The sequence below is a fragment of the Erpetoichthys calabaricus genome, chromosome 4 (genome assembly GCF_900747795.2).
Source record: "Erpetoichthys calabaricus chromosome 4, fErpCal1.3, whole genome shotgun sequence".
In the NCBI taxonomy this organism is placed as follows: Eukaryota; Metazoa; Chordata; class Cladistia; order Polypteriformes; family Polypteridae; genus Erpetoichthys; species Erpetoichthys calabaricus.
In genome coordinates, this window is record NC_041397.2 from 128,138,618 (window position 1) to 128,151,662 (window position 13,045).

At 38.4% G+C, this 13,045-nt stretch overlaps 1 protein-coding gene across 3 annotated transcripts in view; it reads right to left on the bottom strand.

Annotated features, from left to right (window-relative positions):
- The window catches only part of LOC114651134 (probable ubiquitin carboxyl-terminal hydrolase FAF-X), a 420,397-nt gene that overhangs the window by 335,964 nt on the left and 71,388 nt on the right, over positions 1 to 13,045 (bottom strand). The gene's annotated exons all lie outside the window — the stretch shown is intronic.

Sequence of the window (13,045 nt, forward strand, 5' to 3'; positions counted from 1 at the left end):
ACAATTTAATGATAAATTACACTAAATGATGTCATTGTGACTTTCAGAAGCCTCAAACATGATGCAAAAAAAAAAAAAAAAAAAAAAATTATGTGCAATAGTATTGCTCATATAGTTAAACATCACCTGCTTGGTCTTGCCGCGCCTCTATAACTTAGTGAACTGTTCTTGGTGTAAAATTGAACAGGTTTTGAACCTGACTACTGCCTAAATTAGTATATATTTTAAAAAAAAACAATTCATGAGGAATGAAAAAGTGGCTAAAATGTAGTAAGATAATTCTGATTATAATAGAGATTTTTTTTATATGAACATACAAGTGCAAAACAACACTTAAGGTTAAAAAAAATTCTCTTAGATTTTAACACAGAACATTGATTAAAGTCTCCAAAATAACACCATAAAGCTTAGAAGGACATTATGCAAATTTGACACTGTGTTCCTTTATAAAAGGAGAGCCTTACAAACACTCAGTTCAGCTAGAAACTAGAAAAACTGGCAAATAATCCCTTTGGCTCATGGGGGAAAAAAGTAAAATGTGATGTTATTATTTGAGTACTCCATATGTATGAAGTGTAAACAAAGAACATAAACAGCACATTTCAATGCTGAATTAACAAATGCCAGTCTGTCTACAATACATTACTGAATACAATTTTAAGGATTTCCTGTAAGTACTATTACCGCCAGATTGCTTTATAACTTCCTGATATTTTGGCTATTTTATGGAATAAATGTGAACCAAGTAAATTCTCCATTTAGCCTCATTTTATGCCATTCTACATTAAACATTCCCCCTAAAAAATGCACAATCCTAATTTTGAAATAAATATTGTACAAGAAACTTTTCTTTGAAAATGTGTATATTCAGTGAATGAATTATGCTGTGCTCACAAATTAAAACAATGTGCTAGATTATATAACACTAGCTGACACTCGCCGTAGCATACGGCGGTGTAAGAATAGGAACGGAAACACGGTGAGAAAGGAATTCAGAAATCAAGAAGAAATAAATACTTCTAGAAAGACATAGTTGTGCATACAGTGGGGCAAAAAAGTATTTAGTCAGCCACCAATTGTGCAAGTTCTCCCACTTAAAAAGATGAGAGAGGCCTGTAATTTTCATCATAGGTATACCTCAACTATGAGAGACAAAATGAGAAAAAAAAAATATCCAGAAAATCACATTGTCTGATTTTTGAAGAATTTATTTGCAAATTATGGTGGAAAAAATGTATTTGGTCAATAACAAAAGTTCATCTCAATACTTTGTTATATACCCTTTGTTGGCAATGACAGAGGTCAAAAGTTTTCTGTAAGTCTTCACAAGGTTTTCACACACTGTTGCTGGTATTTTGGCCCATTCCTCCATGCAGATCTCCTCTAGAGCAGTGATGTTTTGGGGCTGTCGCTGGGCAACACGGCCTTTCAACTCCCTCCAAAGATTTTCTATGGGGTTGAGATCTGGAGACTGGCTAGGCCACTCCAGGACCTTGAAATGCTTCTTACGAAGCCACTCCTTCGTTACCCGGGCGGTGTGTTTGGGATCATTGTCATGCTGAAAGACCCAGCCATGTTTCATCTTCAATGCCCTTGCTGATGGAAGGAGGTTTTCACTCAAAATCTGACGATACATGGCCCCATTCATTCTTTCCTTTACATGGATCAGTCGTCCTGGTCCCTTTGCAAAAAAACAGCCCCAAAGCATGATGTTTCCACCCCCATGCTTTACAGTAGGTATGGTGTTCTTTGGATGCAACTCACCATTCTTTCTCCTCCAAACACGACGAGTAGAGTTTTTACCAAAAAGTTCTATTTTGGTTTCATCTGACCATATGACATTCTCCCAATCCTCTTCTGGATCATCCAAATGCTCTCTAGCAAACTTCAGACGGGCCTGCACATGTACTGGCTTAAGCAAGGGGACACGTCTGGCACTGCAGGATTTGAGTCCCTGGCGGCATAGTGTGTTACTGATGGTAGCCTTTGTTACTTTGGTCCCAGCTCTCTGCAGGTCATTCACTAGGTCCCCCCATGTGGTTCTGGGATTTTTGCTCACCGTTCTTCTGATCACTTTGACCCCACGGGGTGAGATCTTGCGTGGAGCCCCAGATCGAGGGAGATTATCAGTGGTCTTGTATGTCTTCCATTTTCTAATAATTGCTCCCACAGTTGATTTCTTCACACCAAGCTGCTTACCTATTGCAGATTCAGTCTTCCCGGCCTGGTGCAGGTCTACAATTTTGTTTCTGGTGTCCTTTGACAGCTCTTTGGTCTTGGCCATAGTGGAGTTTGGAATGTGACTGTTTGAGGTTGTGGACAGGTGTCTTTTATATTGATAACGAGTTCAAACAGGTGCCATTAATACAGGTAACGAGTGGAGGACAGAGGAGCCTCTTACAGAAGAAGTTACAGGTCTGTGAGAGCCAGAAATCTTGCTTGTTTGTAGGTGACCAAATACTTATTTTCCACCATAATTTGCAAATAAATTCTTTAAAATAAGACAATGTAATTTTCTGTTTTTTTTCTCATTTTGTCTCTCATAGTTGAGGTATACCTATGATGAAAATTACAGGCCTCTCTCATCTTTTTAAGTGGGAGAACTTGCACAATTGGTGGCTGACTAAATACTTTTTTGCCCCACTGTAGGTGTTTTGGTGGAGAAGACAGATAATGAGTAGAGAGATCTAACCCTTGAAAAAGCCACGTACAACTGACCATGGTTGAAGACTGGTATCAGGTCTGTGCTCTGGTCTTTGGGTATCCGACAGTGCATGTAGAATTTCTGGCTAAGCAGGATTACATGTGAAAGTGATAAAAAAAAAAAAAAAAAATCAGGCTTTCCGAACTTACGTACTATGGTCATGGCATCCTGATAGTTTTGTTGTATGTATCTTGGACTTCCTGGAAATGTGAAAGGTACTATGATCATTTTGCCTACACTTACGTTATTTTCAGCGTTTGCTTGCAGGGTGTCTGATAGTCCTTTGTATTGTTCCACACGCAGATCTTGTTGATGTAATCTGAGATAGTTGAGACGCACGCCCTTTGTTTTAACATATGCATCTACGACATACTGTTGGAATAGTTTGCCACTGGAGTGCAAAATACTAAATGTATTCCTCATTGCTAATCTGTATGCGTAAAATTGGCATTGAGTAAGCCTTACTCGCTTTAAAAGTGGGTAAACCATAGGATCGCAATTCATATTGAGCATGGAAATCTGTTTACAGGGGTTGCCTTTACAGGGGATAGATGCAAATGTCTCTCTTGGCAGGCGGTTCACCATGTTCTCAGACGAAAATCGCTGCAACATCGGTGTGACATGTCGGGGCATTGTATCGTCGTAAATCCTGCCTAGGGTTTTCCTGGAAAACCATTCACACAGATGCTGTTGGATTGGACTGAGCGATTTCATGCATGTGTTTGTATGATTTAGCGAAGGGGTTGATAGTTCTGAGTATGGAATCTAGCTGGAGAAGTACATTTTTGCTGCATGCTGAGTTTGCTTTATTTTGTAAGCGTACTTCAGTATATTGCACTGTGTCAAAAACATTCAACTGTCCATATCCTGGAGAGGTAGAAGTGTTAGCGTATAGTGAAGAGATTTGTTGATAAATTTGCCCGTGTATTTTAAAACAGTATGGTCCGTGGCCAGGAGGTTGAGTTATCTGTGCACCCATGGAAGCAAACGCTAGAGGAGAGTTGTATTCTCGAATGTGTTCACGATAATTTTTAGCTTCTAATGTTTGCTGTGTAAGAAGTTGTTGTAAAGACACAGGAGCTAAAGGCAGCATGGGGAAGGGTTTGGAAGAGGACGAATAGGAATCGAGAAATGCCGTGTCGGCTGCGTGTGGGCGGGACCGGTTTTGAAGTGGAAGCAGGACGAACCAGAACAGAAATATACATAAGAGATAATTTGCAAAAATGTGGCTCTGAAGGTGGTTTTTTAACAATTGGATTGGGGTTTTTAAATTTTTAAATGAATACTTTTTATCAGTTTTTTTTGTTTAGTTGTTTTATACACGTTTTCAGTTTAGTTTTAGTTAATTTTACAGGTGCAATATCAATTTTAGTTTAGCTATTATTGCCTGAAAACAATTAATTTTAGCTTAGTTTTTATTTAGTTTCAGTATTAGTTTGTTTTCAATAGTATGGTGAAAACCTTAATTATGAGAGCTTATTTGACAAAAGGTTAGGTATAAAATGCATGACTGTGTAATATAAACTATCCTCTTTAATAAAACCCCTGTGTGCGTCCAGTGTCCATGTGTGTGTGTCTTCTGGTGAAGTGCGCATGCGCGGGGCACGGTGTGATGCTTCAAAGGCCGCCTGACGCGTCACACAAGACAGAGAGGGCAGGACCTATAAAATATCGTGCGGCAGATCCAATCTGATTTCAGTAAATGAGGTAAGACCTAAAACATAAGGCACGAAAAATCCAATCAGGTACTGAGATGCGAAGACCAGCTTCCCCAAAGAGGTGGGATTAGTGTTTGTAGTTGTGCAAGTGTTCACTTCGAGGATGTCAGATTTACAGGAATACAAACCAGTATTACTGCGAGAGAAAATTAAAAGGCACACAACACAGTGACGCATATTACAGCCACATACAAGCCAGTATTACTGTAACAGAAAATATTACGGATGTACAAGCCTATATTACTGTGACTATCTACTAACAACATGCCACCCAAAAAAAAGGACACGTCAAGTAGGACAAAAGATACAGACAATCAAATCCTATATAAGCAACATCTCCTGGAAGAATGGTCAGCTCAGCAAGTAAACATCAACAAAAGAAAAGCTCAAAGACAAAAAAATATGAGCAAATAGATGGCATTTAATTGCCAGAACCAGTATTCAGCCACAGTCAGTTATATGTTGCATTATGAGGAGTTAGAAGTTTTCAAAATGTTGTTGTCAAGGTTGTAGATGGTCCTGAACAAGGCAAACTTTTGCCAAACTCAGACAAAATATAAGAAATGTCGTCTGTAATGAAATTTTATAGAAAAATTTCATGAGGTAAAAAAATAGAAATTTTTTCCTAAATATCTTCTTCAGATATTGTGTATTACAGATTGTTACAAACTTTTACACTAAGGCAATATTAACTCTTTTAGGGCTAATTTTTTTTTTGTTTCTTTTCTCCCAGGGCTGAATATTTTTCCAAAAACTAACATTTTTTAAAAAAGAACACAAAGCAATTGATTAACATATCAAATCAACAAAAAATATTTACTTTTGACAAATGTTACTGTCTTGCATGTTGTATGAGCCTGCATACTCTATGATTTCACATACATATCACATACATTTTACACAGCAAAGTCTGATCTCGCTCAAAGCAGCCAATTTCAGTCATTGCCACATTGCACTCCTTACAATATGTGTTGCTTTGGTGCCTATTTTTCAATTGTCTGTTGCTGCACTTTCTCACATATATTGTTAGTGTGTACTGTAGAGAGACAAGTCACCCATTTGCCATCGTGCCATGCCACTGCCACCAAGTTTTCTGCCTGCATGAAAACCGTATTGTCACCTCTTTTCATCTTCTGAAACTTTATGAACTTTATGTATGGCATTATAGCCTGGCTCACCCCATGGGATTTGCTTCTGTTTATTACAGAAGTGAATAAAACTTTGCAGCAGCACGTACCTAAGCCACCAGGGGACAAAACACGTTTGGACCAATGCTCCCTGAAGTTATATCACCAGTTCTGTCCCATCTCTATTTGTAATGCCACAGCGCGCTTCATCTCGTCTTTCGTTGTGGGTTTCCACTTTGAAAAACGAGAATGCGATGCAAACGCAGCCCGCGATTCAAAAAAAATCTCTGCCTACCTGTTTGTCTCGTCTGACAGTAGCTGAAAAGCAGCATCAGGAGAGAGCAGCCTGAAGTACAGCAGCTGGTGATCTGTTGAATCCAACAGCAAGCCATGCCATCTTGTAAACTCCGGTAGCCAGATCAGCTCTCAACGGATCAATGTCTGTGTATTTATCCCATGCGAACCTTGCTGTAGATGCATCGGCTGCGCGAAGGCGATGCCGGCTTCTCACTCTCTTGCTCGCTCTCCTGATCACTGCCAATAAAATCCTATTCTGAAAAATCAAGAGTCCGACTCCGCGATAATGCGCAAAACATCGTCTGCCGAGTGTTTTCTTTTCTGCACTTGCTTCGCTCCCTTTTCACATGTTGATGCCATCTTCCCATTGTTTACATTTCGCAACTCACGCACACGCAAGGTTTAGTTGCCGAGTCAACGAGTCTAGCATTCCTCCAAGCACAGAGGGAATGCCTGTGACGTGACAGTGAGATCTGTCGCCATTAACAGTTGATTGTCGCCCCCTATCCCTGGATGTCAACTTTTGTCGACATTCACCTTCAACCCCTCCTGTCGACAAAAGTCGACATCCGCCCTAAAAGAGTTAATTATACTTACTGTATTGTCATATACGTTTCTATTTTATTTTTATTATTATTTTACTTTAGGCTTCTTGCAAAAATATTTTTGACAAAAAAAAAATTAAGACAAGAAACAGAATGAGGTCAAGGTCCCTTGCCATTTAATATAGACTGTTCCTACTAATGTTTATGCACTACTGTTCTAGCGCCCATTATTGTAACGGGCTTAATGTCTAGTAAATAATAAACTGCTAGTAAAATTTAGCATAGAACCAAAACACAAGTCCTCTAGCAAATTTTAAAAATATTAATATATCAATGTCGCAATATGTCAAACTCCAAATAAGAACAGTATAGCACTACTTTACAGTGCAAAAAATCAACTCCATTTCACCTTAACAGGTGTTAAAAAGACAAGAAACAAGAACAAAAATAAAACCAACAACAGACCATTAAACACAATGAAGTAATGGTTTTCAACTAAAAGGCTCTCTTCACATTTTCACGAGTGTTATTTAAAGTCTTTGTTCACAAAATGCAACAGGCATGCAGCACAAGTGCATGTGTTTACTAGAAAAACTGAAAGCGATGTCCAGCTTTAGTATTCAATTTACAATTTCTCTGGAGAAAAACCCGCTTCTCCAGAAAAGAAGCACAGTTTCTCAAACCTGACAACATTATTTGAAAACGAACTGCATCAGATCAGCTGTAAATTTATGGTATTTGTAAAAGTTAGCTTTATTTTTTTTTTTGTTTTGTTCTCTCAGTCACATTCACGCTCTAGTTTAAAACTAGTTATAAACTTACCTGCTAATGCATTTCATCCTGAAAATGATATCAAGTATTTATCTTAGCATTCTAAATTTTCAGAGAGCAGGAATATCATGAAGTGAATGGATTCTGTGCGGTGATTGCTGCAGGCACGTGCTCTTAGTGCGGAGGAAGTCAGTTTAAGAAGCGTAGTGATTACCAACTGGGTTGGGGAACACTTAACACAAAGTATTTGATGTGCTGCATTAATTTATGACGGGGTTTGAGAAAATCTAGTAAATTAAACATTGATTTTAGGATGAAGTTTAGTTTACGACATTCTACTTGAATTACAAAATAAACTATGAGAATAAAGTGGAAACGTCGACTTTAATCTCGACATAAATGGCGAGAATAAAGTCAACATATTGAATTTATTCTCGACATATAGTTTGTTTTATTCTTCCGTGTCTGTATTTTTTTTTTTTTATTCACAGTGGCCCTAATGCGCTTCCATAGGGCCATACCACAAATAGCATTATAAATGCAAGTTGCAGTTTTATTATTTATGTATATAGCTTAGCTTGAAGCAAGGTCCATATTAATGCAGTTTGCCTAAATGATGGTACAGTTGGTAAGGATGTCACACCAAGTTGCACTTGTTTTATTTTATTTTAATTTGGTGAATACTGTGTAATGCACCTGGGCTTGAAGTCTTGAAGTAATGGTGCAACTATCAGTAATACTATTATGTATGTTATTATTATTTATTAGTTTAAATATTATGCAGTTTAATGATGGTAAAGTTGTTTAAAATGTCACTTTAATGTGTCAGTGGACAGAGATTGTTAATATTAACAGGAAGTGTAGTTGGTTTACAAAAAATATTTACTATTTATTCCTTTTCTAAGACGTGTTCAGTGCAATGCATTTTTTGACAAGCACCTCTGGATATTTTACTAAGGCTAAATACCTCTTTGGATGGTTGAAAATATGTTGTCAAAATCATAGTTTAAGTTTTTGCAAAATTTGTTCAATTAAAAGGTTCTATATTTTGACTGCATCCGACATGCAATGTGATTCCTTCTCTTTAGTGCCACCCCCTTGAAAACTATCACTTTATGGGGCCATGCAAACCTGGATTAATATTTGTGTGCACATTAAAATGTGTTTTTGTACGATGTACAATTCTCATAACAGTCAAATAAGTTATTCTTAGCCAGTCTACTGCAGTAATTGCAGTGGAAAATGTGGTTAACATCCACTTATGCATGGGGAAAAAAATACCGTCTAATACCGTGAAACCGGCAGAATTTAGAAAAATACCGTGATATGGAATTTTGGTCATACCGCCCACCTCTACTCAGCAGGAATATCATGAAGTGAATGTATTCTGTGGGGCGATCGCTGCTGGCACCTCCTCAGTACAAGAGGAAGTCAGTTTAAGAAGCACGTACCAATTTAACATGGCTCGGGGAACATTTAATACAAAGCATTTAATGTGCTATATAACTTATGACAGGGTTTGAGAAAATCCAGTAAATTAAATATTCATTTAACGATTTATTAACGATGTTCCACTTTAATGACAAATTACGAGAATAAAGTCAACATGTCGTCACACTATTACACAGTACCCAGGTACATTACACTGTATTGAAAAAAAATAAAACAAGCACAACTTGGCTTGCAGTATTATCCAGTAGTATAGAAACAGTATTCACACATTTGAACATAATGGTCCACATCCAACCTTTTAAAACCAAAGTATCTCCAGGCAAAAGACGTGACTCCTTTTTTTCGGCAAAAGTTCTTCTGTGTCATCATGTTCAACTTTATCGTCAGCTTCAGTTTCGGAATGTTCTCTGTCCATTTTCACCGCGCAATACCTACACTACCACATGTACTCCGCTGCATGCCTATTTAGTGGTGTAGCAGTGAAAAAGAGCCCCCGCGCAACACTTCCACTAACGCATGTACAGTAATCCCTCCTCCATCGCGGGGGTTGCGTTCCAGAGCCACCCGCGAAATAAGAAAATCCGCGAAGTAGAAACCATATGTTTATATGGTTATTTTTATATTGTCATGCTTGGGTCACAGATTTGCGCAGAAACACAGGAGGTTGTAGAGAGACAGGAACGTTATTCAAACACTGCAAACAAACATTTGTCTCTTTTTCAAAAGTTTAAACTGTGCTCCATGACAAGACAGAGATGACAGTTCAGTCTCACAATTAAAAGAATGCAAACATATCTTCCTCTTCAAAGGAGCAAACAAATCAATAGGGCTGTTTGGCTTGTAAGTATGCGAAGCACCGCGGCACAAAGCTGTTGAAGGCGGCAGCTCACACCCCCTCCGTCAGGAGCAGAGAGAGAGAGAGAGAGAGAGAGATGGAGAGAGACAGATAAAAAAATCAATACGTGCCCTTTGAGCTAAGTATGCGAAGCACCGTGCAGCATACTTAAAAGCTGCACACACAAGGTAGCAACGTGAAGATAATCTTTCAGCATTTTTAGACGAGCGTCCGTATCGTCTAGGTGTGCGAACAGCCCCCCTGCTCACACCCCCTACGTCAGGATCACAGATAGTCAGCGCAAGAGAGAAAGAAAAGTAAGTTGGGTAGCTTCTCAGCCATCTGCCAATAGCGTCCCTTGTATGAAATCAACTGGGCAAACCAACTGAGGAAGCACGTACCAGAAATTAAAAGACCCATTGTCCTCAGAAACCCGCGAAGCAGCGAAAAATCCGCGATATATATTTAAATATGCTTACATATAAAATCCGCGATGGAGTGAAGCCGCGAAAGGCGAAGCGCGATATAGCGAGGGATTACTGTACTCTGTTGTATATGATTAGCGGTGTAGCAGTGAAAAAGTTCCCCCCTTGAACAGTTTCCTGCTGCGCCACATTCCGAACGTCGTTTAGGCAATTTAAACCGGTGTTGCGGTATAAGAAAAATCCATATCATAACAAAAATAAAAAACGGTTTTCGGTATGAACCGGTATACCGCCCAGCACTTGGCGGCGATTAATGCACATGTACTGTATGTACAAGGCATGCAGGGGGGCCACTTAAAAAAGAGGAGTGTTCATGGATCACCTTGAAGAGGAACTTCGTTGTCGCTTCTTACAAGAAAAGGCAATGGATAAAGCAAAAGAGGATGCAAAATCAAAAAGCTTCTGTTCCAAGACTGCCACTTTCCCCCGCCCCTTCGGTGTAATAGGAACCACAGCACAGAAAGAAGTGTGTACATTGCAACAGGTACACATATCATAAATGCAGGAAGGACGGTAACTGGGTGTGTGGGAACTGTTAACAATTGATCTGATGATTGCATATAGTGCGGAACTGACCTCTTTGTAGTATTCTTTCCTCTGCATGTTCTGGAGTACAAAAGAAACACCACAATGTACTAAAATGTGGAGACTGGGAAAGATCGATAAAAAAAAACGTGGTCACTGATTACAACCGCAAGAAGGCACGCGAATGAATATCAATAATATGAAAAATGTTGCATCAGTGCCACAATGTTTTCCGAAATGTACTATACAGGTCATAAAACGAGTTATTCTAAATATCATATATACCTATGTCTGTTTTTTTGTCAGTGCAGCTTTGACATCATGGATCCCAAGGTGCATACTAATTCAGCATGAGCAGGAACACTCAATAAAACTGAAATAAAAAAAAAATAAAGTGACAGTGAGATACGAAGAAGGCAGATTCACCAGCGTTTGTGTTTCAGCTTTAATCCCTCCAGATCAGAGAATTTCCAGTTCCATTGTCTCAAAACACCACTCACATCTACAGTTATTCCCAGTTTCAGATAAGCAACCGCGTCAGATCTCTGGGGGGTGTGTGGGTGTTGTATCCTGATCATGACTGAGAGAATAAAAGTGAAAAAAATGTAACTTTTACAAGTACTATAAATTTACACCGGCTGTTACAGACACAAATCAAATGTATGTTTTTATTGTACTGTATAATATTAACAATAAGAGTAGCTCACCACTCAAAACGGTAAATTTGCGGGAGAGCTGGTTTCGAAACCATGACGGAAGCTATCGCATTGTACTTGTACATTTTGTCATTTATTACTAAAACATGAAAAACATTTCTGTTTTAACAATGTGTTTACATAGATTGCTGTAGACACAGAACACACATGAAATTATTTCCACTTACAATAACAAGGTAGCTCACTTCCAGATAATCGATGCAGGAACTGGAAGAACTTCTTGCCTGTTGAGGCGGTGGGGGGATGGTATAGCAGGCTGCTTGGGCTTATAAACACATTTACAACACAAAAGACACTGATGGAGAGGTGCAAAGGAATTTTAGGTGGGCCGGATTTATGAGTTTTTTCGTAGGCTCTGGTAATTCAACTGTTAAAAGTGTCTCACTAAACATCCTTGTTTAGACATCATTCAAGTACTTTTTCATCTCACTTGATAGACTGTTTACTGCATCATAGTGTAAAAGGGATGATAAAACCATCAAGCAGGGTGCAAGGAAGATGTTTTTGTAAGAACACAGAAAAGGCAGCTTCATTCCTTCAAGACTTCATATCTGGTGAGTGAAGGATTACTAATACACTAGGTCCACCAAACAGGCTCCTTCTGGAGTGGTATTAAAGTGGCATGAGAATTACAGGAAAACAGTCTTGCAAAGACCTCACCAGCACATCAGCCACTAGCTTCCAAAGGTGGATCGACCTAGTTCCTCCAGGTTAAGAAATCATGGAACATAGGATAGTGACTATCACTTTGGAGCTAATAGGTATGAATGAAAAATTGCTCAAACAGCATAATGAAGTGCTCAAACGTTGACTGATCACTTGTAAAAAGAGAGAGTCCAGCTCAGTTCCTAAATTGATTTAGATCTGCTTTGATCCCTAGCAATTGTTTTACCATATCAAGCGTACTATTCTATCTTGTACTGCAGTCAGGTGTCAGAGATTTATTTTTTGCATTTGCCAATGCTGACTTCCATATTGCATGGGCCAGCTTTCTTGCCTTTAGTATGACAAGTTCAACACGAGTGCTTAACTGAATCTATCAATGTGAGTTGCAGGGTATGGGTCATAATTAAGTTAATTTCTTAAATAAACCGGATGAGGCTCAAATAACAAGGGCATCCACTAGCAAAGATACTAACATTTTCACCTACAATAACACTAACTCCTTATCAGAGTATTTAAAGAAATAATTGAAATTAAATTAAAGCAGCTGAGCAACTGAGGGTCCAAATTATCTTCAAAGTAAGAATTTTATTTTTAGTAACCAGAGAAATAAATTCAGGTAGGAATTCCTAACACTGAAAATTGAATACAGAGGTGGAGTAGAATGCCTGATTAACCATGAAATCTTGTGTTAAACAAAATTTTCTTTTTTTCTTTGTATTATGGAACTGGCTAGAGCAAAAGCTTGTACACACTGAAAAACAGGTTTGCCAGCTAGCTGTTAATAATAATCTTGTCATTTAAGCACCATTTTGCTTACAATTTGAAAAATGAACTTAAAATACATAACAAGCCAATGATCTGAAAATGAGTAAAATAAAAATAAACCTAAATCAACTCCCACAGGATATACACATTGAAACTGAGAAAGATAATTATTGCTGCCAAAGTGAATCAAGAGTCGCACATTACTGAATTTCAACAATTGTTAGTAAAGCTTGAGGTGAGCCATTCCAATAAGAAGCTAATCTAATAGCACAAATAGACCTCAAATCAGAGAACTGGTTGTAACGAATGTCTGCAGCCACTCTGACACTCCATGGCCAGAATTCACTACTTCTGCCATGATAAAATAGTCTTTACTATATCCTGATTGTACACGATGGCATGTTTTGTGATTGATTAAATCTCAATGATTATATACAGA